The 26,683-nt window shown below is 35.4% G+C and overlaps 1 protein-coding gene and 1 long non-coding RNA gene across 2 annotated transcripts in view; one reads left to right on the forward strand and one right to left on the reverse strand.

The window, feature by feature from the left end:
* Window positions 1-26,683, forward strand: part of LOC148651513 (carboxypeptidase Q-like) — a 141,306-nt gene that overhangs the window by 53,576 nt on the left and 61,047 nt on the right. The window lies entirely within an intron of this gene.
* Window positions 2,780-26,683, reverse strand: part of LOC148651514 (uncharacterized) — a 49,826-nt gene continuing 25,922 nt past the window's right edge. Inside the window, exons 2-3 of the long non-coding RNA XR_015925765.1 lie at window positions 3,281-3,338; window positions 2,780-2,995 (exon numbers count right to left, since the gene is read on the reverse strand). This is a non-coding gene — a long non-coding RNA (uncharacterized LOC148651514). The remainder of the gene's footprint in view (window positions 2,996-3,280; window positions 3,339-26,683) is intronic.

The raw sequence follows: 26,683 nt of genomic DNA on the forward strand, positions 1-26,683 counted from the left end.
AGGAAATACAGAAAAGTGTGAATGTTTTTTTTTGTGAAAGTAAGTCAACTTCATTAGGGAAAATAGAGCATTCTCTATTATTATTATTAAATGATTAACACTGTTTTTGTATTAATTATTATATTTTGTTTCCGGGTCAATGCCACAATTGCATGGAATCTTAGGAATGTAAAATGTCATAAATGAGCAAAACATTGTTATGACTTAATTAGCCAGAAACACAAAAAATGTCTCCGTCTCATACCAGTTTAATCAAAGGATTACTAAGTAATTTACACCTTTCCTGTGAAATGCTGATTTGATTAAGCATATGAAATAACTGAAGTATTGAGTATGATGTCTTGACCATGCATGTCTTGTATATTAAGATAGTTGAAAGGGTAGTCATTTTTTAAATGGGCACCAAAATAAAAATCCTGGCATTTACAACAGTACTACTGTACATGTATCACAGTCAGTAGAATTTCTTACATCTTAAAAAAAAATTAAATAAATGCTGAATGAACATATGTCTGTTCAGATTATTGTTCAGATATGCTGGTGCATAAGAATGGTAATAAAGCAATAAGGTGAAATGTTCTAAATAAGTAAATAGGACTTCTACTACAGATCTGTATTTTTTGTAAACAAGACAAATCTTCCCTCCTTGCAAAGAGTTTTGGAAAGTTCAATATTACAGTATGTCTAAATTGATTCCATTGTGTCTGCACATGGTCGTTATTACACACATGCACTCTTTATGATCACAATGGGCTATTCGGTAAAAAAAAATACCATAGATGTTTTTTGGGAGTGAATTTTCCTGTATCTCCTTGGATAATGAAATTCTGACCAAGCAGATTTTTCCAGTGTGCTACAAAAAGGTGGAATAAAATACTGTAGTTTTTAGTTTTAGTCCATTGTTTAAACATTATGAATCCAACACTTCTGTAAAACTCTGTCTTTAACTGTTTCCTCCCTCAAACTAGCTGTTGTAAGTAAATTGAGCCTGTTATTGTATATAACGGAGTCATAACATTTCCAATTTGTTTCTGATTTAGCAGTTTGCATCAAAACTATTAAAGCTGTGAGGCTGGTGAATAAATGTATGCAGTTCTACCTAAATTAGTGGGTAGTATAATACACTATCACGTTGAACACTTTAATCTTTGGATTTAACTGATTGTATACTATATTGTTTTTATTGGTTGGTTGTGTTAAATTATATCTTGTTAAAAGTTTATTCTGCACTGCAAAACTTGTGCACAATTTTATAAATAGGATTTACATTTATCTCCAGTTAACCTACATTTGCGCAGTAATTGTGGCTTGTATCCAAGGGTCAGATGGCAGTGTACTGACTGGCAGATCAGTAGTCAGGTGTCAGGTGGCTCTGTACTCACTGAGAGATTAGTCGCCAAGGGTCAGGTGGCTCTGTCCTCACTGGCAGATTAGTAGTTTCCAAGAATGTCACATTTTGTTGTGTTACAAATGAGGTATGCACATTTTTTTAAGTTAATATTTGTATCAGCACTTGAATGCTCAGTCTAATCCCTTTTAAGTGAAAGAAGTTAAATACAAACTGCAAAGAAAAAACTAAAATATGTTGATTCACCCCCTCTGACAAAATTGCTGTATACTTGTGGAGGTGCCTGAAATGACTTATGAGTCAAGATTTAAAATGAGTAAAATAGCCTCTGTCAGTGTGCAATAATATTGGTTCAACTATAAATAGAATACACTACATACATCTGTGTCTGTAAGGTCACTCAGTCAGGTTTTGAATTTCAAACAAAGTTTCAACCATGAAGAACAGGAAGGTACAGGATGGATATAAAAAACAGAGATTATCCCTTTAAGCATGAGGATGTGCCTTATTAACCAATCGAAAGTGTAATGTACTGCCCACACACTGCTGAAATTAGGGTGTTCAATTGACCTACTGGTAAGTTTTTGGACTGTGGGAGGAAACCCACAGAAACCCAGGGAGAACATGTAAACTCCACCCAGGTAACACCCATGCGATTGAAACCTGGGTCCCAGTGAGGCAACCTGATGTGAGGCAACAATGCTAGAAATTGCACCACCATGCCTCCCAACTTTGAAGATGTGATGTTATTGTTACCACGTCACACTGAATAGGAGCGGTTTTGGGCAATTTGTTGATTTAGATTTTCAGGTACTGCTTATTTAGTGAGAGAAATGAGTCAGAGAAATGAACCTTGATGTTATAAAATCTACAATAAAGCAGATTGTGCCTGCCACAGTAGATGACAAAAGGTTCTGTTGCTTACAGGAAACAATCTATGCACATGCTGAATCTCTGGTAGAAATGATGTCTAAAAGTCTGTTTTAGTTTTGTGGTGGGCTGCATTGAAGGTTGACTTAATATAGTCTGATTTAAATATTCTAATAATATGCAGGGTTTTGAAATATGTTTGCTTTAATTTTAATGTATGCATTCTCTTATGCTTTTTTGGGGTGTAATGGAGGAAAATCTGCACGTTGCTTCTGGCTAGTGAATACTAACTAGTGAAGTAAATGTCTTAAACCCTGATCTGTAGAATAAATAAAAGGAGGATTGTGACCATCCATGTATTGTGAGACACATTGTAAGGTCTGAGAATACTTCTGAGATTTTGAAAGAATCAGTGTGCAAACAGGGAAAAGTTGAAGCCTTGTTTTTTTTTTGGAGTTGAGAAAATCAGACATACAGTATCACAACAGTTTAGCAAAGAGCAGCAAATCTGCCAAGTAAAACAAGACTGGAAGGGTTAATTTATATTAGCCACTTTAATATTAGTAAGTAAAAATGTTTAGACGTGTATTAAAACTCATGGAAATAATGGGGTTATTCATAAAACCTACACTTCATTTTATGAGTACCATGGCAGTAAAGGCTATTTAAGGTGTCTTCATACTTTTTTCCATTTCAGGAACAGGATTTACTGGCACGGTAGGTGCATTTTCTTAAGTCAGTGCTGTCATAGCACTCCTTTTCCATTATTTGCATGCGCTGAAAAAGATGAATAAGAATAGGATGCCTTTGTATTGTTTTTTCCAGCATGGAAATATCTAGTATTCAACTGCTGGTAACATTACAGGTCTCTTAATGGGACGTTTTTAATGGTTTTTGTTCCATTTTGATGTTATTGATGTGTTAGTGTCTGACAATAATTTTGTTCATCAATGTTAATTTAGTGCATGAGTGTGTTGTTGTATACAAATATATAGTAAAAACAGAGAAAAGTGTCCCATTTTGGATAACTGAGGAATAAACCCACTTGACTGAGATAGTTACCTTTGTCAGGGGAATGAGCACTCTTCAACTTCGATGTCGACCGGTCCATATCTATAAACTACAAAATGATTATTTCTATTGTTTCTGATCATGAAACAAAACAAAGGCTTCAGCTCAAAAGACAAAACAGCTTTAAATAGTTTTAGGACTTGGTCAGAGAAACAAAGGGCAAAGCCTTGTGGAATTATGCTGTTCCTGTACTTGCCAAATTGCCTTATTATCTCCTTACTTTTGGGTCATTAAAGTAAAGTGTGGGATTACTTTCTGGGATGAGCCTATTCTTTAAGTTTTTTTATAAGAATTTACATTAACATTGCTTTCAGTAACATCACTTGTCACCACATCTGGTATTGATTTACCTCTTCTGCTTGTTGCTTTTCCATGAAATTGATCAGTACGTAAAACTGCTTTGAATTGTAACGTGAATACTTGCTTTGTTTTCCTGTCTTAGAGAGTTTCAGGTGGTATGTTGAGGACCTCCCAAATGACTAAAACAATAGAGGCTCTCACCCGTCTGCAGGCTGAACTTTATGATTCAGGAGTCATGAGTTTGAGTCGAGTTGCTAACCGAGTGTGACCACGATTCTCCCAAGTGCCGGCACACAACTGCAAGAGCCCTGCCGAGAGGAAGGTGAATACAGAACGCCCTACAACCTGTGTAGTGCTTGTAGGCTTGTGGTGCTGACGCCAGCCTTCCAACTTCCGCTGAAGCTCTAGAACGAGGCTGTGTTGCCACCAATATGTTAAAAGACAAATGGCTTGAAGGTGGATGTGTGGGAGGACTCTGCTTAGTGATTGTGAGCCAAGTAAAAAACAGACAATGGGGAATGTAAACAGCTCTCTCTATACATGTATATGTAAATATACAATTATTCAACACCACCGTTTTAACTATAATTTGCACTCAGACAGATTCTAATAAAAAAGAAATGGGGATATCATTTGGCATCTTACACACCAGCTGAAGAATATTCTAATGAAGAACTGCATGCAGGTTATTAACAATAAATTGTTCTCAGGTGTGAAAAATGGAAAGCACTTTTCTCACAGATGTAAAAGCTTCCAAACAGATTAATTTTAAACTTTAAGTTTTAAACTTCTCTAAATTGAAGCTGGTTGTGGTGCATTGATTGATAGAATTCTAGTATGCATGTTGTGTATTTGTTCCTCAGTGAAGTGGAACATTGCAGTTCAGTAACTTAATAATCAAGTATATTTTCTGGATCAATGGAGTAGCAGTCTGCAAAGGTTGAAACAGACGTGTGCTCACTCATGAACTGCTCAAATGTACTGTTAAATTCCAGCTGCCCTTTCCCGAAATTGCTCGTGAATAGCTCTAATTTCATTTCAAATACTGTGTATTCACTCCCTCATGCAAATAAAGAATGAGATACTGGCTCCCCTGTAACTCCAGGTTGGAATCTTTCAAATGAAAACAGTACAACTTTTAATATAATTTTGCAGTGCAAAAGACATGGAACACTACCACAGACAAGCGATCTCACTGCAGTGTGATAGGGGAGGTTGTCATGATAGGTACTGGTGCACACCAAAAGACTGAAATTTATGGTAATAATAATAAAGTGTTCCAATAAAGTCAACTAAGATACAATAAACTTCCATCATTTTCTTAAGGTTCAATTTAGCAAATGGTAACTCAGATGTATTATGCACTGATAGTGGTTGAGCAGTACATTTAGATCCCCAGTGGTGTACTTCTTTAAACTCCCCATGAAGCCATTCGTTTTGCAAGTGGCATCAGTGATTCAATCCAGATTTCTGTGCAGGAATATCTGTGTCATGATCGTAATCCCTCCTCTTAAGGGTGCTCCGGCTCTTTCACATTTTAGTTCAAGTGCACCTGCCGCCAGTCCTGCCCCTCCTTATTTAAGGCGGGCGCTCACGCTACTCCCGGCTCTGCATTGGAAGACGGACGCCCAGAGGCCCGCCTACCACCAAGTCGCCCTATGTCTGTGGCTTGAGGGCATAGGCCTCCTATCGGCATCCTGACCCAGCTGAGTCCGGGGCTCAGAGCCCCTGGCCTCGTGATCCCATTTTTATTCCCTCTCCCTGATCACGTTCCGGTTTTTATCCTTGTCTAGTTTTTGTTTCGGATGGATCTCCCGGCTGTGGACTTGTGTAGTGCTTCCTGGTTTCTCCTTCTGGATTTGTTTGCCTGTGCCACGCCCCCTGAGCACCGGAACACTGCCGTCATCCCATCCTGATCCTGTCGTGTTTCCCTGTTACCCTTCTCCAGTCTTTTCCGGATTTTACCGTCTGCATAGGGTCCTGACCTACGCATTGTTACAATCTGATCCATAATCTATAATTGATATTTTGCAATATACTGTATAAGATGTGCATTGTTGTATAACTAAGTTTGAAAAGACACATTAAATTAAACAATACAAATGACTGAATGAACTACAGTATACTCAATTAAATTCAGAAATTTGTGTCTATGTAGAATAGTTAATTTAGTTTAGTTATATAGTTATATAACACTTATAAACATCCGCATTAGTGAGACGGGGACCCGCTTTGTGTTTCTGGAATTCTTCTTGCCAGATTTCCTTAAATCAAGTGCAAATATAACCAAATCAATATCTCAACTGCTCACACTCTTAATTCCTTACTACTGGGGTTAGGCCAAAAGCTCAAAGTTATGTTGAATAGATCAAATATTTGCTTTTGTTTTACTTTTAAAAATCTCTATAAATGAGGAGGTTTGGTAATGATACAATTATTGTATTTTGTCTTAGGAAGTTAAAAGTTACAGACAGTTATAGACTTATATTCTGTTAAACTCCATTACCTATAATTTCTTCATACGAGGAAGGAAATGACAGTAATGACAGCATATCATTTAAAATAATTCACAGCTAGATTATCAATTTACTAATAAACCACCAAGGGAAAATCTTCCTACCATATTTTGTTCTGCAGTGTACTGTCTGCCAACAGACACAATGTCTTGTTCATCTTAGGAAGCAAAATGAGTGTGGTTTGTCAGACAAATTTAACAGTTTTTCTATTTTTTTAGTTGGATTAAGAAGTAGGTTTCGCCTAAGAGGTTTTAAAATTGCATACTTATGTAACCAAGTCTTTCATTAATTTGATTTCATATGTCTTAGATTTTGTTGAATTGGGTTAGCATTTTTGTTTTTTGTGTGAAGCTGTTTGTTGTTGACAGGTGATGAGGCAAGCTGAAAAAATATTTTGAAACATTTTGAAAGCTGACGGAGCAATTAAATCTAATTTGCACTTGAACAGGAAGGAACTAGGCTCTATTTGACAGGTAATTTGCAGAGAGATTAGAATTGAAAAGAAAACAGGATGAATAATCAACATAAGATGTATTTAATACTTGCTGTTTGTGAAGCTTTTTAAGTGCGATAGCCAGTGGGATGCTAAAGGGTAACTAAGTTTGACATTTTTAAAGTAGCTTTATGATGTTAAATGTAAAGAACAAGTATTCTAAAATAAAATGTAGTCCCATTTTGTGAAATTAGAAAATGATGCATACACATTTTTCATTTTTAAATGTTCAAATAAGTACTGAGGACTGCTAAGTGTAAAATAATTAGCAAATGCCAAAAGCTACAGAAAAACACTGAAATATACTGACTGCAAAAGTATTCTTACCCGTGAACTAAATATTTGTTGGAATCACCTTTGACAGCAATTACAACTTTTGTTTTTGGGTAGGTTTCTACCAGCTTTGCAAACTGGCTTGGTACAGCTTTTGCCCATTCATCTTGTCAGATTTGCTTGAGGTCTCTGTTGCTTGGGGATCACTTATGGACAGTAGTTTTCACATCTTTCTAGAGATTCTCAATTGTATTAAAGACAGGATTTGACTGAGCTGCTCAAGGACATTGTTTTTTTTTATTCTTAAGCTGTTCCAATATTGATTTGGGTTTGTGGTTTGGTTCATTATCTTACTGAAAGATAAATGTTTTGTCCTTATACTTTGCTTTATATATGTTCCCATTAGTTTTGACAAGCTTTGCAGTCCGCATTTATGAGAAGTAGATCTGTAACATACTGTAATTCTGCCTCAACCCTGCTTGTCATTAGGGATGTTGTTAACAACATGATGTGCTATGATGAGCTTGCATCAAATGTAACACTTTGTATTAAGAGCAAAAATGCAATGTTGTCATATCTGACCACAATAGGTTTGCGATACTACTTAAATGCTTTGTTGCCAACTGTGTGTGGGATATGAGATGATTATTCCACTCTGCCGCACAAACCAGGTTTTTGGAGGAACTGGAATGTTGCTGACACATGGACCTTTTCTTCCATCACAGTCACTGAGCTCTTAGCTGTATCCATCCAAGTCTGCTAGCCACTTCTTAATGATTGACTTCACCACGCTAGACAAGATAATAATAAGGGTCTTTGAAATGTTGTGATAACCTTATCTGATCTGTGTCTTTACAAATACAAATTTATCCCTAAGATGTTTTGAAAGCTCCTTGGCCTACACAGCTGAAGCTTTGGTTGAAATTCACTACCACACTGAGTGAATTAAAATGATCTGAAATTATGTAAACCACTATTATTGTGGAATTAAACATAATTCTGTGCACCTAAATTAATTTTGAATACTTGCGTCATCTTAATTTTTTTCATTTTTCTTGAATATTAATTCCAGTATGCATTTTTATTTTGCTTTGAGTGTGTGAAGTATATTGTGTATAAAAAAAAAAAAGTTAATTACTACTTCAAAGCATCAAGATTTAAAGCAACAAAATGTGAAAATACAAAGTTCTGGATACCTTTGCAAGGCACTATATAGTATTTATACCTGGACACTTCAGTTAGATTTTCAATTGATTATGGAATAAGAACCTAGGAAAAATAAAATGGAGATTATTCAGAAAAATAGACTCTGTGACATCTTTTAAACTTCATTTATAAAATCACAATCGGAATAAGTATTATGCTGTATTGGCAGGCTGAAAGTGATGGAAAATCACTGGCTTGTGTCAAACATCCTATAAAATTCAGTATGCAAATGAACCTCTTTGTTTGACAGTGGGAGCAGACAGTAAAGTGTGCTCTGGGTATGACTTGTAGAATTCTAATTATACAAACTGAAAAAAAAATCAGAAATTCTCCTGCTCATAAATTGTTATTCTAAGAGAGGGGGTTGTGGAAAAGACAGATAACGTGTCTGAAGCAAATTAGAAAAATCACCTTTGGCGTGATCAGTGCTGAGATGGCCACAACTGGTCATCTGCATATGGCTTGAATAATTACGATGTGCGATAAGGGTATTAATATCAAGGCTTCATAATCTTTTTATCCATATACTGTATAATTATAGAAATGAGGGCTATCTTTACATTTTGTTTAAGGAAATACAGTTCACAAGTTAAAAATGTGAGTGAAAAAATCAGACGTTCTTAGTAGCACATTATTATAATGCAGGGAAATATATTTCTCATTCTAACCATGATCAAATAAAACTGATTTACTGTTTCAATGTTACACTATAATGTAAGTTTCCAAAATAGGTTAAATCATGGAATGAAGAAGTTCACCTTTTGTTTTATCACTGCCAGAATGCACACATTAAAATACTAGCGCTTTCCTTGGCCTTGATTCTCTCATTGCCTCCGTTCCACAAGATATATATACAGTATATAATGATGTGTGTTTCTGTAATACTGTTCTATTTGCGATAGGTATTCTGAAGTCTCTATATCTCTACAATAAAAGAACAATTCTTCATACATGCTCTTTGACTGCAAATTTTAATTGCAATAAAATACTTTAATCTTTGTGGTTTTAATCGGGTAAAACCCAGCATAATTCTTAGGTAAAATACAAATGATATGCCTGTTGTTTCATAAATGCATTATCTGAAATTAATGTATACCTTCAGAAGCAATACATTTATGGTATCTTTAGCCTGGCAGAATATGGAGCAGGTGGAAAAGACCCTGTACAGGGGAGATTTAAGCTTTTGAAGTGTTTAGGATGTGGCTGTGACTGAATCTGTAATACTGTCTGACAGAGTTTTAGTTTACAGATGTTTTGAGAGCCTTTGACAGATTTCCTTCTGCAAAGTAAAGTTTTACTTAGTTTAGTTCTTTCTGCTTCTTTTCAATATTTGTTCTCTCACTTTTCATTTTTAAAGCCAATTGTATCTTATGTTCACAGAAAAGCTAAACAATACGATTTATAAACACCACCAGTTGAATGTGATTTAAGACTGATGATCTTATTGAGGTGCACTGGATGTGACACACTACACTAGTGACATATCGTGATTTTATCTGTACATTACATTTTACAGTAAATTACATTTGCAGTGTCCTTTTAGCCTGAGCCTCCTTGAAACACATGAGTAACTGTATTATGTTTTCTTTGTAAGGCACCATTGTTATCTAACTTTCTGAAACAATGTTGTTAATACAGTATATGCTATTTATAAAAGGCATTATTAAACTGAATTAGATATGTTTTGGATTTAAAAGTAGCACAGATGAAGGTTATGATTTTGTTTATAATTTCCCCTTAATTTTAATACAATTAGCAAAGTAACTGTTGAAACCAGTTTTTACTACTATTAGGTATTCACAGCAGTAGATTAACACAACATCCAACTGCAGAAAGACAATCAAGTGTATTTATACAAGCAAAAGTAAATAGATCATTTCAAACCTGATCAGCTGATGGGGGATAGTTTGGGAATGCGAACAGAGCATTTGGGAATATACACTGAAATTTGCTTACATGTACTGTAGCTTTATATACATCAGAAAAAGTAGTCAAATATTGACAATGGCAATTGGTTTAATTTTTGTTCTTGTCCCATACTTGTCCCATGTTTCATTTCAGCATACATATTATACATAAAGATCTGTGTCCTGCCATGGAACCATAATTTGAGCAGTACAATAAAATTAATAGCAGACTGTTACACTGTTACAGTATTAAGCCTTGGTAGCCACTTTAGTATGGCAATAATTTTATTGAGAGCTTCAAGAGGTCTGTAATTAAATCTTATTGGCAAAATCAGTTATATGTGATTACACGGTCATGCTGCTATGATATAAAATGTCATCTGATCATCCTGTGCCATGTTCGATGACAAATTTGGAAAAAAACATTACACTATAAACCATCTGTTTGAAGTTTCCAAGGATTGTAACAAATTCCAGTTGTGAACTTCTGGAGAAGATTCTGCCAAATAAAGCCATTTTCTAAAGCAGTAGACTAACATTTTCTAATTTCTGAGCAACAGGATGTAGCCTTTCAGTTTAAAAAAAAGTTCAAACTGGGATTGCAGACTCAGAAAGGACTCCTCCTTGATCTCATCCTAACAGTGTGGCAAAGCTATAAAACATCCAAGAAAATGCAAACATTATATTTTGGAAACTTCAAGGCAAGATATGTGAAAAATACAAAACTTGGAAGACTTCATTTAGACTTCTGTCAAATGTGGGTTCTAAAAGGACATTTATTCACAATACTCAGTCCAATAAAGGACAACAATTTTAGCTCCAGCTGACTAGAACAGGATATCTTTAGTTTTGAACAAAGCAGACAGCGAGGGGACTTGATCCAAGTAATCAGATTCCTCAAAGATAATGAGAACAGGAGGAACTCTATTCCACTTTAACCTAGCAAAAATATTATAATGGTTATTTAATACATATACAGTATATTAAAATGTACTGCAAAGTAATATTATTTTTTAATTCTCACACATAAACCCTACATGAGTTACATAGCCTTGCTGTATTGAAACTAATTTGTTTTACTTTCAAAAGCAAGTAAGAAGTTTATGAGCTAAAAAGTCTACAGAAATTCAATAGACTATACATTATTTTAAAATATTTAAATTTTAAATGGTGATGGTGAATGCAGTTATGGATTTTTTCAGTAATGTGAATGCTGAGTCAAAAAAAAACAGATCAACTTGAGTCAGATTATCCTATCTTGCTGTTTAGTGTCTGGTTGCATGTTAGTGTAACTGGCTTCATTGTTGAGATATGTAGGTTTGGTAGAAGTAACTAAAAAGATATGTAACAAGAGAGTTCACAACAGCTTTTCTGTTACGTATGTTAAAATTATTGAAAAGAATGTGTACCCTCAAAGAGAATTACTGAGTAAAGAGCACACAGAAGATTTCTAACATTTTTTTAATTAAAGTGCCACATTAAGATCACACACTGCTGCTAATAAGTGGTTGTTATAGATTGATAATCAGAATGAATCTTCAAGATTGAAATATTTGTGAGGTAATTTTTTGATCAAGTACTTAAATATTTGGAATACAGTATTAATATTTGTGCTAAAAAGCACAGTATGTGTACTTTATATACAATATATTTTATATGCATACCAAGATATGTTTTGAGAGCACGTCAACATTTTCTGCAAACACCATTCAAAATATTTTATGTATTAGCTTAATTGCTGATGGAATATACCGTAACATCTGCTACTATCTGAGAGTTGATGGTCTTCTAAAAATACTCACTGCTTTGCACTTGCCGTGCTTAAGTTGCATTTATTGCCTTTGTTACCTTTTACAGTAGCAGTTTGTTAGAATGCCATCTCATACTGATTTTGTGCTATTGCAAAGGTGTTATTATGTGTCTTTGTGGGCAGATCATGCGTGTACAGCACATTGCGAAAATATGAACTGTGATATTCACATGGAAATAGTGATAGACTGTATGGTAAATACAGTATATTGGCAAGTGTGCCGAAATCCAAGATAACTGATGTTACACTTACTCACTGTATTCATCTTAATTTTGAAGGAATGTAGAGTAGAAAAATATGACATGATGAAAAAATGTGCTTTGGTTATTTTACACATATGACAAAACTGAAACAGACTGCACTAGCAGACAGCAGACTGCAAGTGTTTGGGTAGAATTAGACTGTAGTATTACTTGAAAAACTAACTCTTTGTGAACAGTGTCTCTTGAATACATTAGGGATATATGTTAATCTTTTCAATCTCTCCATGATAAAGTAATAGTTGGGGGACACAGTTGTGGGTACTGTTTAATATGAGGGTCCCCATTTTGCAGTGGTCAAAAATCCTGAATTGAGAACAATAGTGAATATCAGTGTGTTTGCAGAGTCATTAGTCCTATACAAGGAAAGAAAATTTCCTGATTAAATTTTAGAGATTTCTTTTTTTTCCTGAAGTTAAATTAGATATTATACAGTATGTAGTGGAACAGCTCTTTCTTTAGTTGTTGACATGAGATCAAACATAAAAACTTAATATTAGAAGGAACCGATTACTTTTGACTACTAATATTCTATTGTGCTTTTTTATTTTTCACTATCTGCTCTTTTTCCCATTTATTTGAGTTTAACCTTGATCTGACCACTGCCACACACACACACAGTCTCATACACAGCTGGTAAATCTGATCCTTATTTTAGTACCTAACAGGTGGTCACCCTCTGTGATTACAGGATGTGCACATCAGCTGTCATTCTGCATGTTGGCATCATCAGAAGTAAAATGGTTGGTTAACCCAAAAAAAAAATAGAGTGATTAAACAAGTAGTTTATATGTGCTGGTCGTAACTGGTTTATGGAACCACATCACAGTCTTGAGAAAGCTGGTGTGTATTTTTATAGCTGTATTTTTCAGTTATTGTAGCAGATTCCTTCTGTGAACGCTGCAGTATTTATAGACATTTCATTTACAGCTGTTTTGAAATTTTGGTGAGCAGCAAATGCCCAAGTTTGAAGGTGAGCAGTGTTGTGCAATGATGCTAAACATTTAATTGACAGGTTTAGTGACACATTTCCTGGTCTAAATAATTTGGACAGACTTATAAAGTCAAAGGAGTCTTACAGATTATTTCATATGTCTGAACTGGCAGCCAACTGAAGTTCTGTACACAGTATGGGGTTGTAATTCAGGCAGGTACTCTTAAATTTGGTGAATCACAGAATTGTGATTTAAAAGATCCTTTAGCATATTGCCCTACCAGTCACTTGCTGACTTTTCCCACAATTTGCATTTCTCGTGGGACAGTTAGTTCTGTGATCTTCAGCTTTCATAATTAAAAATTATAATTAATTAAAAAATTCCCATTTTTTAAATGCAAGCTGTCAAAGCTTGCCTGTGTTGTGGACTTTAAATTAAATTCTTTCTCTAAAATAAGATTTTAACACAGGCTTTTTCCATTAGACAGACAGTTTCTTTTATATGACTTTTTTGCAGATGACTGTCCTACAGATTTAGCTGTATAAAACATTAACTTATTGCAAGGGTATGGTGGACTAATGAGTAACAAAACTGTTTTTGAAATATCCTGGAATCGAAACTTGGCCCAGTCAATTCTGCAGCAAACATGTCTAGCACTCTCGTTAATTGGAGTGAAAGCTCTCTGAATGGAAACCAACTACTCACGTGTTGCAGCTATGTTTTAGCTCATCTGTCTTTTCACTGTGGCTTTTTAATAAGCTATCTTTCAGTCTAACAATTGGCAGACTGTAAGGATTTGAAGATGTGTGGCAGTGAGGTATTTGAAAAAGAGTGCGCAAATTACCTCCCTGCCCCCATACCCATACCACACACACTCTAATGCTTCCTCTTTAGTTAGTCTAAAAGAAGCTCTCAAAAGCTGAAGTTGTCACATGTTTGGAATGTCTTTCCCCTGCTGTATTTATTAATGAAAAATGAAACCCGTGTGGGTCACTACAGCAGGAATTGAATCAATGAAAATGAACAGCTGTTTCCAGCAACAACTTACACAGGGTATCCTATCTTTTGTGGTTTCCTCCTGGATTGGATGTAGTTTTTCCAGGAATACTTTTTGTCAAGTTAGATAAATCAAAGCCTTGTTGACACAAGTTACAATCCGGTTATAAGCACTTGTCTGCCTTAGAGACTATTTAATAAAAGTTATTTCCAATAGCACACTTTCTATTACTTTGTGTTCCAAATATGTTTTATGAACCTGTTATTAACTTGTGCCAGTTGGAGAACAATATTATTGTCCTCTCAACTGACTTTAACCTGTCAGTGACCTAAATATTTTATATAGTACACATTGTACTGTATATTACAGATTTTCACTTTTGTTTAGGCAAACAGTGTCTTCTCCAATGGCACTCATATGAGATGTTTACTCTTATGGGTCATAATTTTTCGTTTTGTTCAATATTTTCACTCTTCACATTTCGTAAATCTTCAGTACTGTATTTTATTTTTGCAGTTGTGTACTAGGAACATCTTGGCGAAAAAGAGTGACAGTAAAAGAGATGAATAAGAATGCAGGTGAAAAGGAGGAGACTTTGTCGAAATTAGTTCCTATTTCCTGTAAATGGCTTGTAATTTTACATATGTTTGAATATCTGTCAATGTGTGTGAAATACAGCTGTTCACTGCACGTAAGTTAGAAATACAGTTGATGCTGGCTGTAAAAAAGAAGAAACTATTAAGCTTTTCTTAATAAGCAACAGATGGCTTATTTGTTTTTCAGTATAAGGAGTGTATTAGATGTCAACATGTTAATGTGATGGGTGCAGCTGTCCTCTTGGACCTTCTGGGATTCAAGGGATTCGCACTTACTCATGAGTTCTGTGCTATGCCCAGGACTGTGGCGAACTCTGCTGTACCAAAAGACTCTGTCCTCCTACATGGGAGAATTCTACACTGCCTAGGTTTCTAGGGGGTGACGTTGTTTTTGTGACATGTTCGGTGCCACTAGTATATATTAGACCCTACACCTCTAAACATCTCCTTCTTCTCCACAGCAACCTTAGCGAGTGATAGACGTCAACCTATTAAATCCCCAGGTCACACGTCCGATGTGACAGTAGCACTTTGGCTCTCCCTGTGTCAGGATCTGAGCATGACTGCTCACAGGCTCTGAGAATACACAGCACTACTCCTTGGGCAGTGGTGAACTCCGATATGTTAAAACACTAGGTCTTGTTTCAGGAAAATATTCTACACGGTCTAATCAAAGGGGGGGTGGGGATGTCATTGGTCGGAGTATTTTGTCCCACGGAGCCCTGTTACATATACTGTACTGTATGTTTGTAGATTTGCTGGGACACTAGTGTTTATGCTGTAATAGGTCATACATACACAATGCAGCTCATTTGCATTTGACATACGAGATCTGATATACAATGTTAGATGTTAAATGTGATTTGTGATTTTGATTTCTAAACATTTAAAACTGAAAATTAAAATAATATCATCGTCCTTAATGTCTTATTTAGTGTGTATGCCATATTCTAGTTCCTACTTTTCTTATTCCTAATTTATAATTTGTATTTCTGATTTTGTTAGGCATGGTGGCCAGCGGTTAACATTGTTGTCTTGCAGTACTGGGGCCTTGGGTTCACGTCCTGAGGTGCCGTTGCGTAGGTTTCCTCCAGGTGCTCCGGTTTTCCTCCACTGTCCATGGACATACTGGTTAATTAATTGTCTTCTGGGAAAATTAGACCTGGTGTGAATGTGTGTGTTTGTGTCTGTGTGTGTGTCCTGCAATAGACTGGTATCCCATCCAGGGTGTATCCTGCCTTGCACTAATTAATTGCCAGAATAGGATCTGGCTCTCTTGCTTCCCTGCATTGGATAAAGCGGTTAGAAAATGGATGGATAAATGCAAGACAGATTTATAAGGGCATCATTATAACTGTCTTTAAATCTTTAAAATGTCTGGCCCATTGTTCTTGTTTTGAAAATGTACTTTCTGAGCATTATAAACAAAAGACATATGGAAAAAAGTCTGAGAAAAAAGCAAACTAATAAAATAAGTGCTCCAGTTCTCTTTTTCCCTCTGGCAAAGCAAGTCTCTAAGCATTAATATCACAGGGTGGGTGGCATAGTCATGTCACAGCTAAAGTGGCTGAAGGGAAGGAGACTTTTCTTCAGCTGTGGGACCAAATTTCAGCAGTCACAAAGTCTAGTGAAAAAAGGGTCTTCGGCTCTGGTTCTTGAGGGTCACAACAGATTTTCTCCTTGTCATTCAAGTTATGTCTCCATATAATTAGGTTGGCTTAAAGCTTATACTGACCCAGACTGGCCTCTTTCCTGGATCTAAAACAGTCACAGTTTTTTAAAGAAGAGACTGTATATAACCTGTAAGACTGTTCAACTCCATTACTGGCATTAATGACGCTTGGCGTTTAATAATAATTAAACCAGCACTATTGGGCAAAAGGGAAACTAATAAAACAAATGTAGTTACATACTGTATATCAATATATAAATCAATTATCAGAATGCTGTAAATACTGAAAAAAAAAACAAATAATGAAGACAAAAACACATCTTTTTTCTGTTACGAAGTTGTGGCACAGATGTACCTCTTGAAATGAGCAACTGCAGTCACCCTTACCTTTACAGAAGTAATTTATCTGACTGAGATGTGTGGGAATCTCCACAAATAAGTGGCTTGCAAAAGTTTGTAGATGAAATGATGTTTGTAATCTCCTGTATATGAGTTTGGTACTGCGGTACTGATGGAGGTGTGGGAAGAGTGAGGATAATAACCACTACACTGATTTCAACCATTTGCCACACTGCCTCCACATAGCTAATTTACAGCTGACGGGTGAGAGAATCGCAGAAAAGGTTCTTGTTTTATTATTTTTGTTTCCACCAATCTCAGTATATCATTACATTTTTCATCAAAGTGCTCATTAATAGGATACAAAATTTACTTTTAAGGTACCTAACTTAATAATATGAGTCGGAATGTATATCCTGAGAACATTTCAATACGTTAACAAACTGCAAGTGAATGGTCATAAAATTAATAACATGGTCATAATATCATAATAAGTAATAGGTTTATTCCATGCTGAAAAAAAGAAGATATAGAACACAACGTTTCGGCCGTGGAGCCTTCTTTAGGTGTGAGAGAGACAGGGCAGTAGGCAAAGGTAAAGTAGCGGGAGAACAAAGGTTGGAAGGGAGGAGGAGTGAGAGGCGGGAGCAGGGGACAGAAAGAGAGGCCAATCAAGAGGTGTGAAGTCAGAATGGGTGCAGAGAGGTGTGAAATGAAACTTCCAATGAATGGAGAAAATTTAAAAGAACAGTAGTCTGTCGTTAAGGGAAGGGAGAATGTGTGATCCTAGCTGCAGAATAATTTTAGTTTCGGTGGTCTTTCTGATGTATGAGTTCGGAAAACCGTCTTTGAGAACACAGATGGAGAGATTAGAGTGGTCGTGGCCGTCAGAGGTGAAATGAGAAACAACTGGCTTGGAGAGATCTATAATCTTCACAGCCCTGACATGTTCTCTGAAGCGGTCTCCGAGTCTCCTTCCTGTTTCTCCAATGTAGATGGCTGGGCATTTACTGCAAGAGATACAGTAAATAAGGTTGCTGGAGGTACAAGATGCTGTCTGGGTGATCCGGATCTTTTCTTCAGCATGGAATAAACCTATCTGATTCTTTTTTTCAGCATGGAATAAACCTATTACTTGTTCCTTTGAAGCCTACGCATGCTGACGCAGCTACCCACCTGATATAATATCATAATGAAAGGTTTCTGACTATTCTTAGCAAAGACAATTAATATCTGCAATAAAAAAATAAACCAGGTAAAAATAGGACTAACTGTATGTCATATGGAGCTGTGCAACCTCTAGTAGTATAACCATAACTACAGCTTCTATAAATATACACTGTATTTGTTGTACCTCAGCAGGGACTAACACATTTACAGCTTTGACTAATATAGTGACACAAACTGAAAGAAGGTGGTTTCCTTGAATGTTTCAGACTAGAACAGAAAGCCCACTGAACAGATATCAGTTGTAAAAGCACCTTATTTTTATTGTTTACAGCCACAGAGCATAAAATTGTGCTGGCAGTGAAGACCGAAGTACTGCAACTTGCGATTTTACAGTTTAGTCAGTTTGTCCAAAGCATTCCCAAGAAACTTTCTAAGTTAGCCATTGTTTTATTCTAAAACCCTGGAAACATTTTGGAATCGATTGTAGATGGATTGTAAGAGATCACTGAGAAAATTGATCTTCTGGCTTTGTGAAGATAAAAAATTCACCTTCTTTGGACTTAACCTCCTGTAATCATTGTTAACATTTCATTGTTGTTCAGTCTAAGATTTCTTTGGATTTCTATTTCTCTCTACAAGACAAGTTTTGCATTTACATCTTGGCTTGCTGCACCAAAGCTGACTAGAAATAAAGGTAGCTTGTTCTCCTTCAAAGGAGTTTCTATAAAGTTTGTGATGAGGTGAAGTACTTAGGGGTACTGAGGTACAACAGCACTGGAAGCAATTGGATTAAATACCATAAGAACATGAGTAAGGTTTTATATGACAGGAAGCCTATTGCCCTATTTAACTTGTTCGGTTGCTACTACTGTAAGTAGCTAATTGATTTGAAGATCTCATTCAGCTATTTCTTGATATCAGCTTCATACAACATACAAGATACAAGGACAGTTTATCCATACTTCCACAACATGTTGCATACAGATACCTATTGTTCTCAGTTTCAAATGTATGTCCCACTTCCACTTTTCACCTCTGGTTTGTGTTTCACAGGTGATTTTGAAGAAGTCAATTGGGTGAATTTGATCAAAACCTTTGAGGTCTTTCAGATATTTGAATCAGCTCTCTTCACAGGCTTCTCTAATTTATTTTTCTATAAGACATTCCTTGAAGACAAGGGATGGTATTAAAAACAAAATTGCTTCCAAAAAGGTGTGCATCACCAGTTACTGTTGATATATTATACTCTATATTGCTGTATAGTGTTTTGAAAGAGACCATTGTAAACAGAAAAAAGGTACATATTATGACTTACAGTAGGTCATACTGTAAAATTTTGATATGCATACAAAATATCTTGGTAATCTTGGTACACAAATAGGTCCATGAATGTGTGACAACACTGGCTCATACTCCACTAGATTCCTCCAACACCCTTATAGTGCCAATGATCCACTTTAGATTCTGTTATTCTTATTTTTTTGTTTCCTTACAATTTCTCTCAGACTTCTCATTGATCGGCAGGTACTGAGGTACAGGGAGTAGACAGGACTCTCATCAGGTGTTAAAACCTCTTATCAGCCCTGGTTCAGAAGGTCAACCCTGTTTCTTAGCAGGACTCATCCCCGTTGGTCCTGGCAAACAGACTACCTTGCAGCCCACCTGTGACACCCCTCTGTTTATCCTAAGTTGTATCTTCCTTAAGCCTTTCTGAGTCGCTGGATTCCTCAGGCTTGTAGCCAGCCCAGTTCATCACTAATGAGGACTCCCACACTAGAGCTCTCACTCTCTTCTTCCAGACTGGAGTCTTAACACAGAAAGAAACCTTGTCTCTCCCATCTGGACTTATAAACAATTTAATTAGCCTCGTGGAGTGAGAAAAGTAACCAAGCTAGTAGACAAGTAATTAAGGATACTAAACAATGTTCATACTGTAATTCTGTGGCAATCTCAAAGGATTACATTAAATGTGCTGAAACCTTATACCTGGATATAATAACTTTTCCAAATTTATAGGATACTGAAAAATCTGTCAAGTGAAGTATTTGACCACATTTGTTGGTGTTTCTTTGATTTGACAGTTAATGCAAAAATGTGAAATCAAAGTGGGATTAGTTATTTGTTCAGTTTGAATGAAATAAAATGCACATACTGTACAAACATATTTCATATGTTTAACTGACAGTTAATGGTTTTTGTGCCTGGAAGAAATCTTCTAACATTATGATAATCTAAAAAGAAAACGTTAAGTACTGTTACTTATGTACCAGGCTCCCAGTTTGTCTGAATATACTGTTAAAGTAAAAAAAACAACAACTTCCCTTTCATAGAGTGCTGTCCTTTGTAAAATATAATTTGAGTGATGAGTCATTATGATGTATTATGTGATCATTTTAACAGCCCAGTCAAAGTTCTGACTTAAATCCAATAGAAAATCTATGACAAGAAAATTGCTGACCATCAGCAACTTGACAGATCTTGAGCAAGTCTGCAAAAATTACAGCATTCTGGTGTAATCCCAACACTAGCAGAGATTTATTTTAAAAGTCTCGCAGATGTAATTACTGCCAAATGTACTTTTGCCAGTTATTGACTCAGGAGGTGAATACTTCAGCAATCAATATTATATTTTCTGATTTTATGTGCTAATGATGCACACATTTAACTTCTGTCACCAATAAAATTTATTATAGTGTTGATTAAAAAATATTTACTTGAAAAAATGTAAGTCAATGTAAGTTAACAAAATGGGATATCATTGGGAGGGGGTAAATACTTTTGCAAGGAACTGTATATTAAAATCTATCTCAAGCTTTGCACTAGAAAATTATACTTAATGCATGATGCATATGTAGCATTCATTTAATCTTTTTTTGCATGTACATGACAACATGCATACTTTACTGAAATATGCTTTATAAAGAGGCATCCACACTTTTTATATGCATCTGTATATGTACATGTGTGATAAAACCACAATATTTTTCACTATACATTTTCTGTGCTGAGTATTTGTTTCTGTCTTAGATACTGTAGATGTGTAAATTACCTTAATACTGGCCTGCAGGAATGTGAAGTTTTATTTGTAATGGTTTAGCAAACTCACATCCTTGCTTTAATCCTGTATTATGTTCTTTGTTAAATCTATGCAAAGGCAAATTTAGTAAAAGTCCTAGTCAGCCCGAATGTGCAGTAAAACAATCATGTAGCTCTGATGTATCCTTTTTAAAAGATCAGTCATTCCAGATTTCACATAACATTTTTACAACTAACATCATAGGATATACAGTATGCACAGGAATAGAAAACACAGAAAAGTTGGCTTGAAATGCAAGTAATGCTATTGCTTTCCATTTGGTATTCAAAAATAAAATTAACCAGAGTAATCATCTAATGAAATAATACACTACTTTTGGGTGCATGAAGGCAATCACAAAGTGCCACATTTAAATAAACCCTATAAAAGAACAGGTAGTAACATCATTGTAATGACCTGAACGAGAATGATTAAGGCGAAGAATGACTTTGATTATCTCCGAGTGTCTTGTTTATCTTGTCAGATACTGTAGATGACAATCCTGTAGAGATCTTTCTAACACACTAGCTGTAAATAATGTTAGTATTACTGTTACAAATGTACGATATAAACTGCATTGATGATATTGGTTTCTTATTTTGTGTTTAAGTCTTCATTTAAAAAAAAACCTTTGAGGCTTGCTGTTATGTATTGCATTAATATCAACTATTTTCTAGGTGTCATCTGAAGGCATACATTATCATATTAATAGCAGTAGCAATACATTTTAACGTTACAGAACAAATTTTCCATATGATGGTATAACAACAATGACAACAACACCAACACTTATATGTAGTAGTTGTATTTGTGTTTATGTTGCATTTTTCATCCCAAAGGATTTCAAAACATACAGTATAGAGTTCAAGGGTCCAACTTTATTTACCTTAAACAAATGAAGCACCCAACTCTGTGTCACCTTGAAGCCATTATGTGCCAGCAGCCTCCTTACACAGCAGTTCAGTAAAGTGAGAAATTGAAATGCATTACCAATTAAAATGTGATTTCTGAACACTTAATTAATCAGTGTCAATGATATTAGCTTCAAACACCCAATTACCATGATAGATCTGATACAAGATCATCTGCTAGTCCATATTTACCAGCAATTAGGACATGCTTGAAGCTTCAAAACCTAATGCGCATTCTGGTTACTACTGAAGCCGGTTTACTTTGGTAATTGCAGTATACACAAGGGAACTTTGATGGGTGCAGCAAAAGTGAGCAAAATGTAAAAGTAACTGGTTAAATACTTTAAAAAGTTGTTTGTTCTACACTTATCTTAATCTTAAAGATGTTATCAGAATATGTAATATGGCTGTTAAAGTGGATATTAAAAAAACATGCATTGGGGGCTTTATTTCTGTATTAAGTTAAATAAATTAAAAGATATTTTACCATACCTCAAGAAAAAACAACATAGTACCTCTAAGTCTCTTCCAGAAACAAAGGATTACACCATAGACAGGACTCTAGATTATAGCAATGTTTAAAACATGAAATTCAATATTTTTATCCACATACTGTAGCTGACCTTAACACAGGAGTGTTTTCGAGTGAGTAATACAGTCTAGTTGTTTTAAAATGCAGTACCAGAAAAAAAAAGCATTTTTTAAGAGTGAATCTATGGCCATTGTTTGCTACTGTATGTCCAAAAATGATTAAATTTTCTGTTTGCCTCTCAGAGACAGTCGATTATAAAAGGTAGTTATACAGTATACTTTGGATATTTGCACACGACCTGCTGCCCTTCTAGTTGAGTATAGGTCCAGGATATTGCTGAACCTACTGACATCCCAAAATATTTGCTAAGACAGTGCACTTTTTTTAGTGATATTCCTTGCATTTGTATAGCATTTTCCATCACAAATAATCATAAATCACTTCATATGTAGGAGGACACCCACTTCATTTACCTCTTAATGTGGATAAAGCACTCATCTGGACAGTGCAAGCCTACCACACAATAGAGCAGGTGGAGTACTGAGAAATTATATCACCAACTGAAATTAGAGGAAAATATAGGCCAAGTCCACACCTCTTTTAAACAGTTCCACAGGTTCTTAAGTTAATGGTTAACAGTTCTTAAGTTTCCACAGGTAATCAGGACCTTGGTTTATTCTCTAATCCATCGCGACCCATCTCCTAAAGTACAGTTTCCCCAGTCATCATGCTGGGAAAATTGTTTGGAATTGCAGCACCACTTACAATAGACTTTCTTTTCAATCTACAGTATCTCAGTAATTTCCAAGCCACAAAATGCTTAGCTTCTGAGATCAGACTAGAAGGTGGTGATATTGCTTCTTGTCTTTGGCGTCTTAGCTTAGAATGACCAAAAAATATCTTTATCAAATGTATTGCCTTTACAGTCTACTTTATGTTTTGTAAATCCATTCATCTATTCATTTTCTAAGTGCTTTATCCAATACAGCGTCACAGGAGAGCCAGAACCTATCCTGGTTAGTTTCTAGTTCTTGATTATTTCTCAATTTAAATGCTTGAAGTACTGCACAAAATTGTAATGTTTTACAAAGTTGAAGTTATCTTAAATAATGTTTTGATGAAAAAGCTAGCCATACTTGTCACATTAACCCAATACCTTTTGGCTTCTTTGAAAAAAAAAGTACTTCAATTATTCTGACTCAAAACAAACTTCTGCTAAAATGTCCTACTGTAAATGAGTGATTTTTTTCCCCTATAACTTCATTGTTTCTTGCTAGGCTTGTAGTTATTAGTAGATATTAAAATTCACCCCTTACCTAAAATATTATCATTCTGTATTTATATTCTGTATGTGACTATACTAAAATAAACCACTACAAATAGTATCTATGCAATTCACAGTTTTTATGATGCCTAGAATAGATGTTATAGTACCAGATTTCAACAAGGCAAGTCATTACTTCTTCCCTTGCTCTGTACACACAAGAATGGTAAAGCTACAAAGAAACTATTACCCTTGTTATGGTGGGTCAAAATGATTACACAAATGCAGCTCTTTGGAAATTGGCAGTGCAGATGTCCCTGCAGGATGTGCAACTGCTTCAGTATAGCAGTTAATGTCACCTTTCCAGGCCATCAGGCTAGAATGGTTTCAGCAAAAGTCCCTTAGGTCACTACCAAGTGAATTAAAAAAACATTTTTTTCTGTTCAGTGGTTCAATAGAATAAAGCTAAAAAGATGAGCATAATGGATTTGAATGTCTTTCAGTAGGTCTCCATTAGTGTTTGTGGAGTGACATAGGCTGTCTAATCCAATTCAGGGGGTCATGCGGGTCATAGATAAGCTTGTTGGGACAGATGCCACAATTTGATTGAGTGCAGAAATATGATGGATTGAAAATAAATATTGTGCACACAGTAAAAATCAGATGATAAAACATCAACATTAACAATATTAATAAAATGTTTTTTTTTCTTCTGAATTTCACAACTATAAAGTTTCTAAAAATATTAAAATGCTAAGTGATAACAACTGACTGGCAATTGAAAACATTCAATTGGCTGTTTTGTCTGACAATTTCTCCATTTCCACTGCCAGCAGAAACAGTGTGACTTCATATGTATTTTTTTTTCTGTGAAAGTCCTTTGCCAGAAAGGTACTTTAGATGGTAAACATGGAGAAAGGGCCAATTTTTCACCGGCTTCTGCAATACTAAAAACTGAAATGGGATGGCAGGTGATATTTATTATACAAATGACATTTAAAAAATGTAATTTCCAATTGGTAAATGAAATAAAATTGTAATATCTTCCAAAGAGAAAAAAAGGAAAAGCATAGTAACAAGTAAAATTATATTTATACAAATATTTAGTGAAAAGATAGGTCCTTAAGTGACTTTTAAAAATATCAACAGTAATAGAGTTGGATTTGGCCAATAAGTTCCACAGACATACACAGGACCTCTGTATTTCATTGTGTAACCCTTATCTTTGGCATAAATAAGCCAATAATTTCAAATAGGGAGCTGGACTATAGTCATTTTAGAAGTCCTTAATACTGTATCTCCTGGAGGTAGACCATTAAGTGTTTAAAATATGGGCAAGATAACCTTAAAGTCTGTTTCTAAGTGTTGTAGAGAGACTTAGCACGGAAATTATATGTTGATGCAGAGTGCTTTTAGTTAGCACAGGAGCCACAGACTTCTGGACATACCGAGGCTTAATTAGTATCTTCGAAGATACCCTAGTAAGTAAAGTATTGACAGTAGTCTATGAAGTAAATATAAAGTAAATATATATGAAGTAAATATAAATATCAGCCATATCATAAATATCAGCCATATCAGCATTAGATACAATAAGAGGGAATTGAAATGAGTAAATCTACGCAGGCGGAAGAAGGACACTCTTGTGATATTTCTAATAACACCGGTTCAAAAGTAACAGCTTTATACAGTAACTTCCACCAAGGATTTGATTTCAGTACTGAAGTCGCTAAGTTTGCAAAACCTTGAATTTGGCTTTCATACTGGTTTATAAGGATTCAAAGGATTTAAAATGGGAAATAATTTTCTCATCATTCTTTGGATACTTTGAAAAGAAAACAGGTCAGAAGCTTAGACGTTACAGATATTCACATAGTACAGATGTAAGTGACCGATGAAGTTTACATTGTTTTCTATGCGATAGAACTCCACACATAAATCACGATTAGTCACACAGTCAATATTTTGTGGATTTAAGAAATAAATCGAGCATGGGACAGGGTGACACATCCTTGTTGCGTCATCATTCGAAATTCCAGAAAATACATTAGAAGGGAATTTTTATCCAAAAACATGGCATATTTAATGTCTTGCTTTCAAACAAGAAAAGCACTGGAACAGAAAAAAATAGTTCAATTGTTAGTCATATCGGATATACACTCTTGCCTTTTGATTTCTTGCACTGTCATTTGTGTGAAGATATCCTTAATCCCTTTTTCCAGAAGGGATGCATTTTGTCACACATTTTTTTCTAACCTTCTTATTTTTTAACATCACTCATGAATAATAGCACAGTTAAGGCACATTGAATAAACATGAACAGTGAATCTCTTGTGTTTTGTGGGACTTGTTACTATCAGATGTCATTCAACTCTACGGAAAGCTTTGACAGTAAGTTGTTAATATTTCAGCTTAATGGTGTTCGGCACAGCCAGTGGATGCATTTCATTTTTTGCAGGCTTCCTGGCTGAAACCCATAAGCTATTATCTATTTAGACAGCTCTTGGAGCCTGTGTTTGTTGCTTTGCCAGAGTTCTCCACATCACTAGATCTTGGGGTCCTTTATGTAAATCACTGTCATGCATGAGATCTGTATACATTTTCAGCATTCCAACATAAAAAATGTAAAAATGTAAAACAGAAAAAATAAAATATGAACATTAGAGTTTATAGTAAAATTATCACAGAAGTCTTTTCTAATGAGTCATTTTTGGAAGTGGAAGTGATGTGGTCAGCATCTCGCTCCGGCCAGCCTATTACCACCGGAAGGATTAACTACTCGTACTTTACTCATTTGGAAAGCAGGCTGAGTGGACCTGGGAGCTGTCAAAGGAATTAGAGCAAGCTCCATCGCTTCTGGTCAGAAGCTCGATGCCCTTGCCGTCCTGAGTCCTTTTGCAGTCCTTTTGACTGCAATTATCAATTCTAAACCTTGATTTCTTTTAACATCTAAAGAAGGATAGCTGTCCAAGCATGCTAAAACAACGTCTGTCAAAATCTTGAAATGACTATCAGAATAGTTTGTTATACTATACTGTGTGTTCTCTCGAATTGACTACTGTAATGCTCTACTCGCTGGGGTATCTAAATCTACTCTGAACAAACAGCGGTATGTCCAAAATTCAGCAGCCAGAATC

Source organism: Lepisosteus platostomus, chromosome 12 (genome assembly GCF_059453375.1).
Source record: "Lepisosteus platostomus isolate fLepPlt1 chromosome 12, fLepPlt1.hap1, whole genome shotgun sequence".
Classification (NCBI taxonomy): Eukaryota; Metazoa; Chordata; class Actinopteri; order Semionotiformes; family Lepisosteidae; genus Lepisosteus; species Lepisosteus platostomus.